This window comes from Emydura macquarii, unplaced genomic scaffold (assembly GCF_026122565.2).
Source record: "Emydura macquarii macquarii isolate MOO-44397 ecotype Brisbane River unplaced genomic scaffold, CSIRO-AGI_Emac_v2 contig_480, whole genome shotgun sequence".
NCBI lineage: Eukaryota > Metazoa > Chordata > Testudines > Chelidae > Emydura > Emydura macquarii.
Genome location: NW_027130617.1, coordinates 7997991 through 8013573, shown reverse-complemented (window position 1 = coordinate 8013573; position 15583 = coordinate 7997991). Strand labels below are relative to the sequence as shown.

General features: G+C 42.2%; 1 long non-coding RNA gene across 1 annotated transcript in view; it reads left to right on the top strand.

The window, feature by feature from the left end:
* The window catches only part of LOC137146759 (uncharacterized), a 106071-nt gene that overhangs the window by 13325 nt on the left and 77163 nt on the right, over positions 1-15583 (top strand). The window lies entirely within an intron of this gene.

Sequence of the window (15583 nt, the reverse complement as noted above, 5' to 3'; positions counted from 1 at the left end):
TGCTTGGTAACTGCTGTGCATTATAGTCACACATGAGGAAAAGGACACATTTAATGCAGTTAGACAAGATCTCAGGATACGGTGTATAATTCTTGGCTCATTTCAGAAGCTTGCAGTTTTTTTCTCCATTAATGTGCCTATTAAGCTTCACCCCTTTTTCTGCAGCATCTTTAGACAGTGTCCCACTAACGATAGCTTTCCCCCTTCTCCCTGGGCTCGCAATTCAACTAAAATTTCAGGGCAGCAAGGACGATATCTTTCCTTTACCAATGCATAAAGGCATCATGTGCAGTTAAAACCAAATAATAATAACCCTTCTGTACAACCAATGGCTGACTTCAACATTATTGGTTTTGGTTTTTTTAAAGATCCATAACTGTCTTAAAATCACTGTTCCCTCCAGCACCAGAAAGGCTATAAAAATTTCAGGGAGAAGCCTTTACTGTCTATCACTACTTCCTATTTTATTGTCAGTGGCGATTTCAATTCATTTTATTTCTGTCAGTGTCATTTCAACTTCTCTCCTCAGCTCAGTCTATATTGTGGCCAGAATTCAGTAGTAATGCAGTTATATAAAAGGAGCAGAAACAGAGAATATTATTTTTATTTTAATAAATAGGTACCAAAAAGCCCATCTGCCAAAATCCAGTGCAACAAAAATTGTTAAAAGACAGCATGTGTTTTCTCTTAACCTATTTGCTGTCCTCTGCTCAAAGGGTAGGGAACCCTATTTATTTTCTGTCCAGAAGAGATGTTTTAACTTCCATACAGAGCATGACAGAGCATGACTACTCATGATTTAATTTCTTCACTTTCATATCCATTCCAGAATTATACAATGATTCTCACAGAAATGTAGGGCTGGAAGGGAATTTGAGAGATCATCTCGTTCCAGCCCACCGCACTGCATCAGTACCAAGTATACGTAAGCCATCCCCGACAAGTGTTCATCTAACCTGTTCTTAAAAACCTCCAATGAAGGGGATTCCACAGTCTCCCTTGACAACCTATTCCTGTGCTTAACTATCCTTATAGTTTGAAAGTTTTTCCTAGTATCTAACCTAAATCTCCCTTGCTGCAGATTAAGCTGATTACTGCTTGTTCTACCTTCAGTGGAATGGAGAACAATTGATCACTATAATAGCCCTAAACATATCTGAAGACTGTTATCAGGTCTCCCACTCAGTCTTCTTTTCTTAAAACTAAACATGCCCAGATTTTGTAACATCTCCTCATAGCTCAGGTTTTCTAAACTTTTTATCATTTTTGTTGTCTCCTCTGGACTCTCTCCAATTTGTCCACATCTTTCGTAAAGTGTGGTGCCCAGAATTGGACATAATACTTAATCTGAGGCCACAATACTTAATAGGAGTATTATACTCATAATACTTAATATGAGTGCAGAGTAGAGTGGGACAATTACCTTCCATGTCTTACACAGGACAATCCTGTAAATACACCCCAGAATGAAGTTAGCCTTTTTCATAACTGCATCAAATTGTTGGCTCATACTCAATTTGTGAGCCACTCTAACCCTTGGCTAACATGACTAACCCATCTTGTTTTAATGTACTTCTAGATTGATTTTTATATGTTAATGTTTGGGACAAAGTAAATGACAGCAAAAAAGTTTAGTTGCCCACATAAAATCAAAAGGCCTGAGCCTATTCTCAGGTATGTATGTGAGGCAACCATTGAAGTCAACAGGAAACCATGTGTGTATATGCAATGGCAAAATTTCAGCTACCAGTCACGCCACAGCCAATGGTACTAACCAAAATGTTTGCCCTCTGGCTAATCTAATAATCTGTCATTTAAATAATGACCCTGAGAACCACATTCTCTCTAGGACATAATCAGTTTCCAATCCTACCTGTCTAGAAACAATGATTCAAGTTGGTGCAATTACTCAGAAGAAAAGAGACATCCTCATCCTTTCAAGAATTCTAACAGACTGATATATGGAGGTGAAGTGAATGGATGAGAGTAAGACAAGGATCAATGACTCTTTGAGGTTTCCTTACTTGTTTCTATAGAGATGAAAAATGTGTAGTATGAACTGCTAACACACGGCTTCTTGCATTTTACCCTTCCATTTCCTATCAACTAAATCAATGTGCAGCAGATATCCTGCTGGGACTACAACCCCATCCTTAAATTCTGTTCCTGTGGCCTAACCCACAGGATCAAATAGGCTTCATCTTGCTCTTTCCCTTGAGGATTTTCTGCCTACCTAGAGAAGATTCCTTAACACTTTCAATACTTGCCTTCCAATTTTCCAGTTCAACGCAGCAACATAATGGACCTGAAAGGGACTGTCTTAAACTCTGTCTTCTCTCTGAGTTTTTCACAGCTCCCCTTATCCAGACCCTGTACCTGGCTCCTTGCAGGCTACAGGCTACGTTTTGTGCTCCTGTTACTTTCTGGTTCTTTACCATTAGTTCTGTTTCTCCTTAGCTTCTTGGCCTCTCTTCCCATCTATAGCTTAATACAATGGGCCACAGGAGACCCCTCTCATCACAATTTACAGCTCTTACGTCTACCTTGCATATGGTATGAAGAACTTGCCCTCTTAGTATGTGGCTTTTCTCGTTTTGTGTTATAGCACTGCTAAGAGCTCATCCTAATCACCTTGATTAACTAGGCTACATTAAAAGCTGTGTAATACCTATACTTCTACAAGTATAACTAAGACCTCGACTAATTAATATTAATTAACCTTAATTATCTAACCTCACAAACCAAGGAAATGGGGCTACTGTGATCCCATGGCTAACACTGCTAGGTATTATATACTTCACTGAATATGCTATTTTACTGAATAGACTCTATATTGCTGTTACTGAGCTCCCTGTGCATTGTACCTAATTTTTGACATGTGGGAAATGTAGAACCTTATAGTGTGTGTTGTAAAAGCCTTGAGTTATTCACTCTTGTTTCTGTGTTTCTGATACTGTTCCAAGAGTGCTGTGTCTCACCCTGAACCGTGATAAGACTTCTCTCTCTTAGGACCGGCTTTAGCCGTGAGCAATGCAACCAGCTGATTTGAGCTCTGTGTCGTGCAGGGAGACTTCATTCAGATGCAACACACTGGCCAGACTGTCCCCTGTTTCCAACTCTGGGAACTCTCTGCCTGATTTCCCAGTCTAGTGAAACATACCAGAGAGGAAGGCAAGTCACCCCTCGGCTCAATCCCACCATTCAGCAGCAGAATTGGGGAGGCAGCTCTACAGTGTTTTCACCTAATCTCCCTTCACCCTGTAATAGGACTGGGAGGGCAGCACCTTTCTGTCCAGTAGGACAGTAGGAAAATAGGGAAATGTGATCTGGATGAAATTACTATAAGGTGGGTGCACAACTAGTTGAAAGATCATACTCAAAGAGCAGTTATCAAAGGTTTGCTGTCAAACTGTGAGGGCATATCTAATGGGATCCCAAAAGGGTCAGCCCTGGGTCTATTATTATTCAATATTTCATTAATTGCTTGGATAATGAAGAGGAGAGTATGCTTATGAAATCTGTAGATGACACCGAATTGGGAGGCGTTGCAAGCACTTTGGAGGACAAGATTAGAATTCAAAATTACCTTGACAAATTGGAGACTTGATCTGAAATAAACAAGATGAAATTCAATAAAGACAAGTGCGAAGTACTGCACTTAGGAAGGAAAAATCAAATGCATAACTGCAAAGTGGGAAATAACTGGCTAGATGGTAGTACTGCTGATCTGGGGTTCATAGTGGATCGCAGATTGTATAAGTCAACAATGTGATACAGCTGTGAAAAAGGCTAATATGTTCCAGGGTGTATAAACTGGAGTTTCATATGTAAGACATGGGAGGGAACGGTCCTGCTCTACTTGGCAATGGTGAGGCCTCAGCTAGAGTATTGTGTTCAGTTCTGAATCCACACTTTAGGAAAGATGTGGTCCAACTGGAGAGAGTCCAGAGGAGAGCAATAAAAATGATAAAAGATTTAGAAAACTTGGCCTATGAGGAAAGATTAAAAAAACTGGGCATGTTTAATCTCGAGAAAAGAAGGCTGAGGGGGATCTGATAAGTCTTCAGATATGTTAAGGGTTGTTATAAAGAAGAGGGTGATCAGTTGTTCTCCATTTTCACTGAGGGTAGGACAAAAGGTAATGGTCTTAATCTGCAACAAGGAAGATTTTGGTTAGATATTAGGAAAAACTTTCTAATGAAAAGATAATTCAGCTCTGGACTAGGCTTCCACCAGAGGCTGTGGGATTTCCATCACTGGAGGATTTTAAGAACAGGTTAGACAAGCACCTGTCAGGGATGGTCAAGGTATATTTGGTCCCGCCTCAGCACAAGGCACTGGACTTGGTGAGCTTTCTAAGTGCCTTCCATCCCTATATTTCTATGATTCTATGAAAAGAGGTAGGCAGCTCCCAGCTTGATTTCCTCTCCTCTTCCCCAACCTCCCCAGATCATAAAAGCTGCCCCTGCTCTTTCCCATACAAGATCCCCTATATGGATATTTTGGCACATTGACAGGAAAGGAGAGAACTCTTTTGTTGGCTCTGAGAGCTCCCTCTGCTGAGCTGTCACCTACTGATAGCAGAGAACTTTAGTTTGAGTTGTCATTATAATTTCTTTAATGTAGACAGTATGTTCCCCGTCTTGCAGTGGGACCTGTTTACAAATGCATTGGGAAACAGGTGATCACACAATTGTCCCCAGGATGGTTAAACCACAATTTAGTATTAGTCTTGTCTGGGCCTAATTTTGTTTAGCCATGTCCCCAAACCCAGCAAAAACCCTTGTACGACCTCCTCCATGCCAGTACAACTGTATTTGTAATTTGTAATGGACACTTTAAAGTGGGGTTTCATTTCCTTTTCTTGCTATATCTTTTTAAAGGGTCCTTTTTGGCTTTAAAATTTGTGAATCTGTTAGTCACTTCGGGCCATTTAGGAACTGATTTTCCTCTCACTTCCACAGTTTTGCACCACTGACTTTGATGTATAATTCCACTGATTTCCAATGAGTTGCTTCTGGTGTTTCTCTACTAGTGTAAGCGTATGTTTACCATGCGGAGTGAAGTTGATTTATTTTAAATCGACTTTCACCTGCAGAATTTTAGAAGTTGCAGGAGCTTGACCACACCACGCTCATTGCGTCGGGGTATTGCGTCCCCACTAGCTGCGCTTGAGTTGAAAATCAAAGCCGTGCACCGTGGGTAGCTATCCCACAGTGTAACTAGATGCAGAGGCTTTTGGGAAGGTTGCCATCCTCCCATGATGCAACATGCTCCCTCCCCCTCCCTTCTTGTCCCAAACAAATGGATAAATGTTGTTTTTGCATCGTTTTTCTAAACCCTTCCGTCTGTGCCATACGCATGCCGTTGCCGGAGAGGCATGGAACACGCTCAGCTCTGCACTATCATTGTGAGTGTCACAAACACCTCACAACTTATCCTGCAGTACTTTCAAGGCCGAGACAGGAGCCACAGTGTGGAAAATTGTGATGTTACTGAGGCTGCCCTGCTACAAGTCATAGAGAGAAACAATTCCCATTTGCTGAAGGCTGTCATGCAGCATCTTTAGTGAGTGGAGTGCCTGTTCTGGTCACAGGAAACAAGTACTGACTGGTGGGACCACATCGTTACAAAGGTGTGGGATGATGAGCAGTGACTGAAGAACTTTCATATGTGAAAGGCAACTTTCCTTGACCATTGCGCAGAGCTGTCCCCAGCCCTGAAGCGCATGAATACTTGCTTGAGACCTTCTCTGATAGCGGAGAAGCAAGTGGCCATTGCTCTGTGGAAGCTAGCAACTCCAGACTGCTACTAGTCTGTTGGGAATGAATTCGGAGTCGGTAAATCAACCGTGGGAGCTGCTGTGATGCAAGTGTGCAGGGCGATTAATAGACTTCTGCTAAGAAGGGTAGTGACGTTGGGAAATGGGCAGGGCATAGTGGATGGATTTGCCACAATGGGGTTCCTAAACTGGGGGGAGGGGCAATAGATGGCACTCATATCCCTATCTTAGTACCGGACCACCTTTTCACAGAGTACATAAGCCAGAAGGGATACTTCTCAATGGTGTTGCAGGCCCTTGTGGATCACAGGAGATGTTTCACCGACATCAGTGTGGGGTGGTCTGGATGGTGCATGATGTGTGCATCTTTAAGAACTCAGGGTTGTTCTCTAACATGCAGGCGGGCACTTTCTTCCCTGACCAAAAAATAAATATTGGTGATGTTGAAATGCCAATGGTGATCCTGGGGGATCCTACCTACCCCTCATTCCCCTGGCTAATGAAGCCATTCACTGGGCACCTGGACCGCAAGAAGGAGCATTTCAATAATAGGCTCAGTAAGTGCGGAATGGTGGAATGTGCATTTGGCTGCTTAAAGGCAAGATGGCACAGCTTGCTCACTAGGTTAGACCTAGTGAATGGAACATCCCAACTGTTATCTCTGCCTGCTGTGTACTCCACAACGTTTGTGAAACAAAGGGTGAAAAGTTCCCCTAGGGTTGGGTTGTGCAGGCTAATAGGCTGGCCACTAATTTTGAGCAGCCAGATTCCAGTGCTATGCTAAGAGCCACCCACAGAGCTCTGCGCCTCAGGGAAACATTGAAAACCTATTTTTGGAATGAACCGTAGTAATGTATGTCTCAGTCTGTGCCTTCCGTTCCCATCCCCCACCCTTGCACCATCGGGTCCCCTCCCCTTCTTTTCCTGCCAGCAATCCCCAGGCTCCCCATGAATAAAGAGAAATATTTTTTAAAGCAGTAAAGTTTTATTGGTGATCAGTTACAGGAGGAGTGGGGGTGAGGGGAGAAAGATAATTTAACCTTCTCTTAAGGCTGCTTGGTCAGCCAGTGCAAAGTGTGAGTGCAAACAGTAAATCATGCACATTCCTAGTTCTTAAAGGGGCCATCGTCTCTTTCAGTGTGCCTCCACTGGCGTGGAGTGCAGTATGTACTGCACCCTGCTCAACCTCCTCCTAGAGCACTTGGGGGTGGGGGCTGGGAAACAGCTTGTTGGCTGAGTGTTTTGCAGGGGCTGCAGAGGGAGTCTGTCCTGTCACTGCTCTTCCTGGAGCTCTACCAGACTCCTCAACGTATCAGACTTATCCCTCATAATACACAACATTTCCTGTTGCGTTGCACGCTCCTGCTCCTGTGCTGATTTTTCTGTGTTCCATGTCCATGTTTAGTTTTTCTAACAAGGACATCCTCCAGGCTCTGAGCTCTGTGTCAGCAGCCGCGGAGGTGTTCATTAGTTCATTGAACATGCCATCCTGATTTATCCTCCCCTTTCCCCCCCTTCCTAATTTGGAAAAGGCGCTTTGTGGGAGTGAAAGCTGGGGAGAAGGCCGAGGTGTCCACAGTAAGGAAAACAAAGCACAAAGTTGCCATCATTAGCTAACCCCATGGAGTAAAAGAAATGTAATAATGTAGAAAGAGCTCCCTTTCATATTCACAAGGCAGAGCCAGACCTGCATACCAATCTACCTATCACACGGATAGGAGTGCCGTTCCAGACATGGTAAGTAAGGGAACTTTGCATCCATTACAGGGAAGTCTGTATAGCACTAAATTCCCCAATCCACACATAACCAAGGAGAAGGATCATTGGGCTCCCATTTACCATCCCAAAGACTGGTTTGGGAGGAGGTGATGAAAAAGGATTGGAGGAGGGTGTGGGTGAAGTGTCGCTGGAGAGGAAAAAAAAAAAAAAGGGGGCACCAGTTCCTGGACCCTTAACGCCCATGCCAACAATATCATAGTTGGGAATTGTCTGGGTAGGGGCCCAGGGACACTTGTGTAAACTTGCACCATCTTCCCTAGGTGACCATGTGTGATATCAGTCTCCTGAGGGTAATACAGGTGGAAAGGGAAGATCTCCTGCAAGCATTGGGGTACAGGCCTGGCCCTTATGCTGCTATGCTATGTTCCACAATGATGCCTGTTCATTTAATAGCAGAGTGGCAGGGAAAAGTGTCCTACCTTGGTGAAAGAAATAAGGCTGCTCTCCCCAGAAACCTTCAGCAAAGGATTGCAGAGTTCCTACATGAAAGTTTCCTGGAGATATCCACAGAGGATTCTCGGAGCATCTCTGTACACATAAATAGTCTGTTCAGGGCGTAACCCTCAGCTGAAGTTTTCCAACCCCCAGGAAGCCCATCCCCACAAAAACACAAACTCCTTTTTCCCCAAAATGAAGAAGCTGGACTGGGGACATGACGACAGAAATGTGATTTGCTATACACACTCACCAGATGTGCCTTCCCCGGCATCTCGGTCTGTAACGCTGTCCTGTTCCTGACTGTGCTGCTCTGGGGCAACTAACAGGTCCTGGCTCTCTGGGAGAATGGATATCCGGCTCTTCTGCCCCCTGTTCTCATCCTCCTCATCCACAGAGTCCTCCTCATTCACCCTGGACTAGGATTCTTTGGAGCTATCAATGCTGCGTGGTGGTACAGGGGTGGGGTCACCGCTGAGAATTGCATTCCGCTCCTCATAAAAGCAGCATGTCTTTTTTGATGAGCCAGAATGAGTGTTCACCTCCCTCATTTTCTGATATGCTTGCTCTTTTGGTTTTAACGCAGCACTGCTGCGTGTCCCTGTTGTGGCCCTTCTCCACCATACCATGCAATATCTCCTCATAGATATCTAAATTTCTTTTGCTGGCTCGGAGCTGAGCTATAACAGACTCTTCTCCCCACAAGCTGATGAGATCCAAGACCTCAGGTCGACTCCAGGCTGGAGTGTGTTTGGGGCATGAAGTCGCCATGAGCAGTTCAGCTACAAAGCTCTCTCCACACTGACCAAACGGGAAATGGGAATTTAAAATTTCCCAGGGCTTGAGGGGAGAAGCTATTTCCTGTTTATGTGGCCATAGTGCAGCAGAGTGTGAATGTCCAGCGTGGTCACAACAGAGAATTATGGGATACCTCCTGGAGGCCAATAATGTCGATTTACATTGCGCTGTGCCTACACTGATGGTCGTTTGACCTATAGAATTTGACTTCAGTGCTACGGCACTTGTGGAGGTGGTTTTATTAAGTTGAATTTTATCACGATTTAGGTCAGCGGAACTGACATGGCAGTGGATAAGCATACTTTAGGTGGTCGACATAAGCTGTGTTATGTCGACCTCCATTGTCAGTTAGACCAGGTCTAAGTTAACTACTATTGCAAATATAAGGGAACATCCTCATGTTAATATTCTCTGCCTCTCCTCTTCCCCCCCCCTCCCCCGCTATTACAATGTCTAGAGGTTTACAAGTTTTACATTTGGATTTGACTTCTTTCTAGTCATATTTTCATTACTGAAGAAAAGTGACAGCACTCAAGATTGTACATTCTTTTCCATGTCCAAACCATTCTCTTTCTGCATTGCTGCTTATTAGTAATGCCGATGGTCTGGGAAGTGCTAACCTGTATCTGGTTTCCTTAGCTTTTATCAACCATAAAAGGGGCACAAGTATAGTATGAGGCTCATAGTGATTTGTTTCCTAAGTGCAGCATGTTCTAAAGTGCCCAGTAATGTACAATATATGGAAAATGTCAATATCTGTTCAAATATATAGAATGCTACAACGTGCCGGAACCTTACACAGAAAAAACGAGGACTTTTTTTTATATTCAGTTTCCTAGGTGCCAAATTTCCTTGGTTTTCCCCCTTAGGTTTTTCAGTCTGTTATTGCAGTATGTCACAAAACAAACTTCAGGCATTCTGCTGGCTCCTTTCCCCAGTTTCATGTGATATAGGAGAGCAATTCACTGACCTCTCACCCTCATGGAAGGACCTGTCAGGGACTTTCCCCAGGCTCACGTTTTTGGTTCAAGAACAAGTTACAAAAATAAGAGTTCCTGGAGGGTTTTAAAACCTATTTTCTTGTTATCTAGGGTTCTGTTAAAGCTTTCCTGTTAAGAAGCTTATAGTAATATAAATAACCTACAGAAAAACTGGCCCTCAATCTGCTTCTATAAATTCCTACAGGTCCATGGGTTGCAGGAATTGGATATTGCAACCACCAGCACCTGCAGGCTTCTGAGTTAGAGATAACTATCAGACAATTCTCTCCTATCAAAAATACTCTCTTGTATTCAAAATGGAGATTGGAGAGGGGGGAAAAGGGAAGAGATGAATCAAAGAAGTGCATTCAGAGCAGAGAAAGGGATCAGGTGTCCTACCTGGAGTATGGGTGAGGAAAGAGGCCTCTGGGTCTCATAAATCCAGTAGCTGAACTACAGCTAGCCTTTTCCCCCACAGTGCCAATAACTGGTTTAGTGAGTTCCTTGGCTGCACTTCTTTCCTCGTTATAAAATGTACACTTCTTCCCTCCAGTTTGTGAAGGTCCAGGCCATCACTTTATCTTCTGGGGCCACTTTAGCAGAAGTAGAAGCCATTTTAGTAACAGCAGCTTTGCAGACCATGTGGTATTTCTCCTATTTGTTTGGCTTTGTACTGTGTACCGCTTTTAGGCTGATGGCACTGGAGCACCACTGTCAGGATGCGCTGTATACTGCAGCGTTATACCACTCTGGCTTTCAGAGGTGCTCGGGAAATAATGAGCAAAAACTAATTAAGAAAAATGAAGTACAGTAAGTTCAGCGAGTTGCATCGGAGTGTGAAATGGATCCATTGTAAAAGAAAATAAAACATGGTACAGTGGCATCGCAGGAGCTCCAAATTCTTAAAGGGATACTGTCAGATTTCCAAGATACCAGAGAACAAATATACACACAGGACTTGTTAAAATGTCTGGAATATTATGAATCATATTTATCACTGTAGTTCCTTGCCCAGCCAGGATCAGGGCCCCATTGTGTTGGGCACAGACTAAGAGAGAGTCTCTGCCCTCCCTGAAGGGCTTAGAATCTAAATAGACAAAACAGACAAATGGTAAGGGAAAAGGATATAGCATAGGAACAGAGCAATCAATGTGGTGGTAACGCACATGGTGATTTTTGGGAGGAAGGGGGTTAATTAGGAAGGTTGAGCAGAACAGAGCAGGTGAGAAGGGGAAAGGTATGAGGGGCAGTTGTGGAGTGAGGCTGGGATGAAAAGGGTTAGAGCAAACAGCCAATCAGTACAGAACAGAGAAAGGGCACAGAATAATTGGGCAGGCTGAAAAAATACCCTACATGTTATATCCAGAATGCGTATAATGTTACAAATATTACCAATTCTCATATTGGGGGAAAATACCAATATTTTAAAAAATGTGTTCTGTACACTATAAATAAAATAAAATCTTGGCACCCAATCCTGCAGTCAGAACAGCATTTACCCATTTGGACTGTCAGTGGTGCTTTTTCTGACAAAATAATGAGCATGAGATGGTTATCACTGAAAGAAACTTTTGCTAGGAAATCATTATTGACCACTCACTACTTGGTAAATACTAACATGAACAAGGATCAGGGTGTTTTTTCAGGTCCCTTTAGCAAAGCAGAGTGGACACATTCTAGTGGAGAAAAATCCTATTCCATTGACGCCTGAGGTATTTAGGTATATTTAACTTATTTTTAAAGATGTTTTTTTTTTTTTTTTTTGGCAGGGTAAAGTGTTGTTGGTTTTGACTGCATTCTCTCCCAAAACTGTTGTTTGTCTGTCTTTCCTGTCATATTCATTTGGTACATTGCCTTGCTCCAGAAGGTGATTGTGGAAGTTGAATATCTAGGCCAGAAAGGTGTATTTAAGACTCTGCAAACGATATACACTACTGCCATCTTAATACATATATATAGGGGCTTGTATCACTTTTGTTTAAATTTGTATTTAGAGCTCAATCCAGCTCCTGTTAGAATCAATGGAGAAACTCCCATTGATTTGAAAAAGGACTGGATCAAGTCATTGGGGCTTTGAAAACAAGAAACGCTGGGTTTGCAAAATACAAAAAGGGACAAAATAGCAATGGAAAATCTTCAGTCTTTTGAAGCTTGCCCTGACTAGCTCTTTTCCGTGTTGCCATACCTTCTGAGAGGTCTGCAACCTGCTTCCTGGGATCCTCACTCTGCTCCTGTGTAGTAAGAGGAAAGAATGCTACATTGTAGGATTGGGAAATGCTGGTCCTGCTAACTGGATGGGGGAGTTTTCAGTTTTGAAGCTGGACAGCTCCATGAATGTCAGGACAGAAGTTTACCCTGTAAAAAGATTAATTTTGGCTGAATACACTGAGCATAATGGCTCTAACAGACTCATTCTGCTATGGATGACATAGGATATTGCATGGAAAAAGTATGTGGGGGCTCCTTGCCTCTCAATTATTCAGCTGCTCAACGTGCGCAAAGTCTGTTTTTACTCCATTTTCACTAAAAAAAATAAATGGACTGTTTATCTGTACAGAGTGCTCAGAGAACTGAAATAGAATATATTGGTCTCTAACAGTATTTTATTCATCCAAAATTCTTAAAGCCTGTCTGTTCAACTTCACTTTTTTGTTTTTTTAAAAAAGCCATTTTAAATTGCAGCATTCTAAAAATAAAAGGAAGTGCACACTAAAATAGGTCAATTTCCTCTTTTCCTCGCAATGCTAGAATTTATAAAAGATTCAAATGAATTGTAGTCAAATTGCGTTAAAAATAAAGCCCTGAAAACAATATTCACGTTGGGCTATCTGATAGATCATATGGAAGTAGCTGAATTACAAATCTAGGAAAAATATTTTTGAATGGAAAATACTAACAACTTCCTATTATAAATGCTGGGAAAAGGGCATCTTGAATACTTAACAGTAGATACAATCAGGACAGGCAGAGGAACTCAAAAATGAAATACGTCCCCAATAATAGGATTGGTACAAGAATAATGTGTTTTCTTTGCATCTAAAATCTTGATGCCAACTTGTCTTGGTTTTAGTGGGGTTCTTTCTACACCCCAACTTTTGAAACAAATTACTTTTATCAGGAACACTAGCTGATACTTCACTGTTAAAATGCTTGCTAGAAATATCTAACACCTGCAGAGAAAATTATCTCTAAAGGTTAACACAGTGAGGCTCATACATAAAATGTCAAAGGACAGCTCCCATCTTCCCGTCCTCCTCTCTCCCCCTCCCCCTCAAAAAAAAAAAAATCACCCAGAGGCTGTCAGAGACGGTAATCAAAGCTTTTAAGTACTAGGGGCGCGACCAGACTTCAGCAGCACTCACTGGTGTTAGAGCTGCACAGTGTGTGCTGTGCTTCTGCAAATGTGAGAAGCAGAGCTGTGAGAGCTTGTACAAACCATCTAACAGGCAGGATCCTCTTTCTTTCAAAATAATCCTCTCCGAACTCTCCAAGACAGCCAGACTAAGATGGGCTCAATTTAAATCAATGGATGATTTGAGGGTGGAAAATTGAGGGCACAAAAAATTAGTTCCTAAAGCTTTGGTAACCTCATATCAGTTGTACTGTATTGTATTCTCTCACACTCATAATTATTCTTTCTTTTCCTAATAAGAGAGAGGTGTAGTAACAAACCAGTCATTAATCAACTAATCCCAGTCATTGTAATATGTAGGCACTAGACTATCAAGCCAGAAAGTCAGGGGAGATCAGAGATACTCTAAGACTTATGTGCACGTTGGATTTTTTCACTATATTGCTGCCTTTTATTCTGAATGGATACTATACACATAACATCACAAACAGCATCAGAAACCATGGGCCTTCCTAAAAACCATTGTGCATGAATCTACTCACATCAATAGTCCCACTGAACTAAATGCATTGCTCATGTGTGTAAGTGTTTGCTGGATCAGGCTCTATTTCAGTAGCCACGAGAGCAGTAAGGAAGATTCTCCCCCTTTACTGCAAAGAATATCAGTCATTCTCCACATTGTTTTTCACTTATGACTGTTTGTTACTTACAAATGTTCCCAGCTGCATTCCATATGTAGGCTGGAGAAACTGCCACAGATGCTATATAATCAAGACAGGCCACATGTTTGATTTCTCTTCCAGTCATCTGAACCTCACAGTTACTCTACATTACAGAATGATGGAGCCTGAACTTTTGAATGGACTCCCACATAGGGTTACAAACTCCTTGCCTTGTCTGAAACGTGGAAAAGAAACTCTAAGGTGCTGAGCACACACGTTAGTCCTCACTAAATAGAGTCCCACACAAAGAATATACGGTGGTAATATCCCTTCATGATGGTGGATTCTGGCATCTCTCTCTCACAGACACTCACATTCACACACACGCTAGGGCACCACACTAGTCATCTACTATATTGTTTACATCGGAACTAGAAGGAAATGAGTCATTAGAATAAACCTCAGAGCAACTGAAGTGCCTAACATGCAGCGGTACAGTGGTTCTTTTGTATGACAGATGTGCTTTTTTCATTGTCAAATGTAGCACATACTATAAAACATCCACCATTCTCAGGGCAGAAATCCATCTTTTTTTTAACATCCTGTCTACTGGTATTTCTCAGAAGACTGATAGGCCTGGTTTTGCTTGCTTTTTGTTTTGTTTTTTTCTGTTATCTGATGTGGCCTCTTACCTTGGTTACTAAACTTGCCACCAGTGCCCAACAAAGCCTCAGACCTACACAATGATTAGATGGTATAGCAATAGTCTCTGTTTTCCTGTTGTGCGTGCCCTAGTGTACCTGTATGTGGCCTTGAATCACACAAGGGGAAGTCTTTCTCTGTCAGTCTGGAATTTCCTATCTCAGTTTGTGCTTGACTAGATTTTTTTCCTATATGAATTCTACAGCCTTTCATTTAGTGACTTTCATTTAGTGACTTTAATTTTAACAGAGGATGTTAGTAAAGTGTTGCTCCTTAAGAAAATCATATACTGTATAAGTCAATGTGCAACTCATGCCACATGTGTTCATTTTTCTCCCTCACATTTTTATATCACTGGGTCCATTGTCAGTGATGGAGATACCTTCGGAGAGAAGTGAGACCTTTTATCTGTTTTTTAAGCTTTGATAATACGTTGACTTTTATAGAACCTTTGGTTAAAAACTGCACACAGAGCCCAAGTCTTGTACACCTTTTCTGTTATTTCCAGTGGCTGAAAGCCATATATTGGGATGTTTGATCTTTTTATCCATATGTCCTATCAGTTTTCATGTTAATGCGGTTATAGCTGCGCTCTCTCAGCTGACTTTATTCAGTTTGCCATGTATTGCACAGGTGCAGCATTGTGACAACTGCGAAAAATGTCTCCAATGATATATTAAACTCTGGTGCCATGACATGCAAAATCATTTAAGGCTCCTATTGTTCAGCAAAATGCATAACAGGAAACCACCGGCCTTAGGGTCATAAGAGCTGGATTTTGGGGCCCATCAAGCCCCTCCAGCCCAGTTTTGGAGGGCCCACAAATGTAAAGTTGATTCTCAGCTTTCATTTTGTTACAAATCAAGTTTCTATCCCTCTATCAGCTTAACAATATCAATTGATATAAATCAGTGTAAACCCATCACTGGGGTTGATGGTTTGTTACTGTTTTTTCCTAAAGATAAAGAGTTATCTTACCTGATGGACTGTTTATAAAATCAGAGGCTACAAGTCCCACCCTTTTTTGAGAAGACCCCAAATCTGTTTGTGGCTGTGAAGTGCAATGCTGCCTGATTGCCACTGATGGCTTTAT